At 42.6% G+C, this 4,936-nt stretch overlaps 1 pseudogene; it reads right to left on the minus strand.

Moving 5' to 3' along the window:
- Window positions 1–2,117: 2,117 nt before the first annotated feature.
- Window positions 2,118–3,775, minus strand: LOC103081632 (inositol-3-phosphate synthase 1 pseudogene; annotated as a pseudogene).
- Between the last annotated feature and the right edge of the window lie 1,161 nt (window positions 3,776–4,936).

A 4,936-nucleotide genomic window follows, 5' to 3' on the forward strand; every position in this document is an offset into this window, starting at 1 on the left:
GAATGATGAACTAATATTGAATTTCTTTAAATATAGGACCTCAGAAAATGATCTTGGGTATTTTTTTCAAACTGAAATATATTTGACATATAACACTGTAAATTTAAAGTGTACAACATGTTAATTTGACACATTTATATATTATAATGTGATTGCCATAGTAGTGATAATTAGCACCTGTATGACCTTGAGTATATATCATAAATATCCAAGAATAGAATATGTACTTATTAGGAAGAATTTCTGTACAAAGACAATTGTGAAATATTGGGAAGAATTAATGAAGGTAGTTGTGGCTGGGACTTCTTAGATGATTCTTTAAAATAACTTGTTTTCTTCTGCGTGAGACTACTTGCAATTCTACGTGGAAAAGAAGATAGAATAGATGAGTTAAATAAAAATAATTTTTACATATAAAAGATACAATTAATATGTGACTTTCCAATAAATTTATTTTTGGAAAAAATTTTTAAAATAACGTTTTAAAATGTTTTAACGATAAAACTTTTGGGTATATAATGCATTGCATCTCACTTAAAGCAATTTTAAATGGTATATTTAAAGGAAAAAAATCATAAATTATGGGCAAAACACAACAGCAAGTCAAATTTATGATCTCTTTTTCTTGTTTTTGTCTCTACAGTCAGTTTGACGACTAGTGCTCTAATTGATTGTTAGAAGTGCCAGACCAGATTCAACCATTCACTTAAACCAGAATACATATTAGGGTTAAGGACGAATAATTCAAGAAATATTTTGGTGGAGCTCTTTTCACATTGCAACTCTAATCAGCAGATGGAATTTAATAGCACCTGGATTAGGCAGAAACTAATGAGGTAAAATTTCTTCCTCTATACCTACAAAAAAAAATGTTCTCATTTGCACTAGGAATTTTTAAAGGGAGAAATCATTCAGATTATATTTTTTGAGTACACAGAAGGTATAGCAAGTTAGTTGAGAGCCTCCCACATGAGAGAAAAGATATATGCTTTTGTATCAGAGATGAATTCACAGCAAAATGTACTCTATTGGGCTACTAGCCAAAGAGGCTTATCTGTGTTGCTTGTCACTTAATACACACAGATTCTCACATACACCCATATGCAACTACTGCTACTGCTGCTCTCCAAAATTCAGTTTTAACCAAGGGAATTTCCAGCCAGGGACTACTCACTTGCCTTTCACCTCCTGTTCTCTCTCCTCCCTTCTGATTGACTGGTCTTCAGTATGTCACACTGTTGATTGATAACTTCTTGAAATAACCTCTATTTCCATAACTTCCTGGGGGACCGTAAAGATTTAGTCCTATAATACCTGGTATAGTGGTTCCTGGCCTGTGCAGGCTTGGACTAGACTGTGCATTCTGGGGGTGGCTGCCTCTGCAGACACAGGCAAACCGAGACGTGGGTGACTCTGTGCCTGAGTCTCTACGACTAAAGAGGAAGTATTCACTTCCGCTTAAAAGCACCAACTGCTGTCCAGTGAGAGTCGTCGCTGGGTGGCATTGCTGCCTCCTTACAAATGCCTTTATGAGCCTAAGGGAGTGCAGCTTGCTACTCTGAATTTTTAAAAAAATTAGCCTAGGGTAAAATTATGATGATATTTTCTGGATCTTGTGGCATTTGTAGTATGTATCACTTTTAATAATTTGTAACTTGTTTTGACTTTCTCAGTCTAATCCTTTGGTTCTAAGAGCAATATGAATTTAATAGCATGTAAATTCAGCTGTTTTAGATGGTCAGTGAATTAATAGTAAAAGAGGAGAAAGAACCAATCTGTTGCGTATGCCTTGTTTCTCGTGGTGACCGCAAATTTTTTGATTTTTTTAGTTTTATGTTTCACACATTACAATAACATAGTTTAAATAAACTTCTGTTTTGTTAACCCAGTATTGTTTGTTATAGGATAAAAATAGTAAAACCAAGAAGCTCTGTTGTTTTGATTAAAGAACTTAGTTTGGTTTTGGTGATGGTGATTGTAAATCTACTGATTTGCTGCATAAAACTTTTTTTTTTTTGATAGTGGCACTAGCTTTATTATCTTTGGGGGGTCTGGAAGGGTTGGGTTCTGAGGAGCAATGGGGACAGGAGTTATGGCGGAGCTGTATGGCCATGGCCTTAGGTGGTGGGCATCTGGGGTGACTCAGCCTACAAGTGCCCATTAGCATCACCAGTATAGCCACTGGGGGTGGTGGGCACTGGTCCTTTCTTGCAAGGCACAGGTGGCAGCCACAAGCCCAACTCCCTTGAGGCCAGGGCACTCCATCTTGCACTCCAGAAGCTTGTGGTTCTGCGGCCAGAGTCCCACACAGGCTGTGAGGATATTCTCCGTGCAGCTGCAGGGGCAGAAGGACACGTTGACCACCTGGCTGCCTCGTGGCGCAAGCGGCACCTGGAAGAGGATGCCAAGTTGAGCAGCAACAGCACGGGGTGGAAGCTCTGCGGCTGTGGGTCGACGTCGGTGCAGAAGCTCACACCCTGGCACAGTTCTGTCAGCAGTGCCAGGTCCAGCATGATGGGCCCGGCCAGGAGCGAGTCCTCGCACGTGTTGATTAGCACCAGCATGTTGGTACCGTCCAGCATCAGCTCTGATTGCTTATCCAGGGCACGCTTGCTGTCGCCCACGTATGGCACATACTTGATGATGACACAGTGACCAGGCTCCACAACCGGCAAGTAGAGTGCTGGGTTGCTGTGCACTGTGTCGTCCACCACGCTGCTCTTGGACACCTCCTTGGAGCAGAACTGTGGCAGGGTCGATAGGTTCTGCCGGTCATTGTTGCCCAAGTGGTTGTACCTCACGATGGACGTGGTCTCGTGGCCAGAGCAGATAAGCAAATCCACGAGCACGGACTTGACCTTGGTCTGGCCCGACCTTAAGTCGTCTCCACCCACAAAGAGGCTGCACTGCCACTTGAACTTGAGGGCACCAGGCACCAGCATGGTCAGTGGGGACCCACCGAGTAAGGAGCAGCCCTCCAAGATGCTGGCCACCGCAAACAGCATGGAGGGTGACACTTCCAGGCCCAGCTGGATGGTGCACAGCAGGTTCTCAGTGGTGTCATTGAGGCCCGGGATAACTTCGGAGAAGTGCTCCGTATTCGCTGTCTTCCGCACGATGACTTCAGCCAGCCCGGCGCCGGACTGGAAGCTGCAGAAGTCGGTACAGATCTGCTCCAGCTGCTGTGCGCGCGTGCCCAGGATGACGTATCGGCCCGCACGCTCTGGTTAGTTAGCCGCGAGGAACTCTGGGAGGTAGACGGAGGGCCGCGGAAGCAGAGCCTCCAGGTGCGGCCACGGTTTTTCCTGTGGCTCCTGTGTGCACTGCATTGCCTCCCCCAGGTTCAGAGACGATTATGGCCCAGACGTCAAATACGAGGTCGTCGGGCGCCACCATGGGCAGCAGCGAGCTGAAGGGCACGAATACCTCCTGGCTTTCCTTGACCAGGCCCAGGTTAACGGGGCTGCCTGTGTCAGCGAGGCGTTGTAGTTGGCCTCCTTGTTGCAGGTGCGCGTGGGCCAGGACAGGTGCAGTCGGTGGGCCAGCACTGCAGCGGTCAGTCTGGAGCCTTTGTTCGCGCCCCAGCCCACAAGCACGACCGCGAGCCCGGGCACCTGCCGGGCGGTCCGGAAGGTGAAGCCCTTGGACCTGGGGTGCATCTTGAGGACTGCGGCTTCGCGGCTGATGCACGTCATCCGGTACTTACTGCACCTCGCTGGCCTCGGACTGTAGACCATGTTGGACTCTGGACCACAAACTTGGTGGCGACCTCCATCGCGACGAGTGGCGCAGAGTCAGCTGGGACAGCGGCGGACAGCTAAGTAAAACTTTAGAAAGCTTTTAATAGAGGTATAAAGTGAGTCATAAAATAAATTTTTATTTAAAAAGATATCACATAACAGTTTAAATTCAACTTGGTTTGAATCAAATATATCCTCATAGACCGAAGACTCTATGAAAATATTTATCTAATTGGGCATTTCAATGAGAACTAGTCCCTTTGTTTTATGGTAGCTGAGGTCCTGGCTGACATCTCCTGTAAAATAGTGAAGGGATGACTTAATTCCTTTTATTTCATAATAATTTAATTTCTAGAAGCCCACATAACCTTACAATCAATTATTTTATTGTCAGTATTTAATGGAAAATCTTAGATGGTATGACTGCGATGTAGAATCAAAGAATATATGTTGACAAAAATTTTAAAACTAAATTGTTTGCATATTTATTTACTCTATGAAGTCTTTTAAACACTAGATGGCGCTAAAAATATATCATGATAAATTTTGTTATTCATCAAGAGGTTATATTAATTTTATGACCTCGTTAGTTGGTGCATTCTTTGTTTATATTTTTTAAACATTTAAAACAACTTAAGTGTTGCTAGTGTAATTGATTATTGAAATAGGTAATAAAATCACCAAACTGTAGAACTACAGAATTTGTAATTAAAATTATTCAAAGTGTTATTTTGGTGGCCCACAGATATTGCCTTATGCAGGCTTTCTCATCATATAAGGTCCTCTCCTCTAAATTCACTAAGAGGAAGAAATACTTTGCAAATGGACATAATGAATAGGTTCATGAACTGTTTGATAATCTGATTAATGATGAGGTGTGACCTATGAACACATTGATAAAATATTTAAATTCTTGACAAGTGATACTTCCTCCAACAAAGATAACATAAAACTAATGATATGCCACTACATGAGGACATCAGTGATTCATGATTGATTTGTCGTCATTTCAAGGAATGTTTACAATTAGTGCACAGAATGCTTTGAAATGACCCACAATGTCACACAATTTAAAGGGTTTCCTCAATTTGACAGTAGTCCTAAAATTTTACCCATTATTAGTAGATAGTTTGTGAAGTTGAAAGAAATTTTTATATACTATTGCTAGTAAACACATTATGATCAGCTGTGCTAGA

Source organism: Lipotes vexillifer, unplaced genomic scaffold, assembly GCF_000442215.2.
Source record: "Lipotes vexillifer unplaced genomic scaffold, Lipotes_vexillifer_v1.1 scaffold756, whole genome shotgun sequence".
Taxonomy (NCBI): Eukaryota; Metazoa; Chordata; class Mammalia; order Artiodactyla; family Lipotidae; genus Lipotes; species Lipotes vexillifer.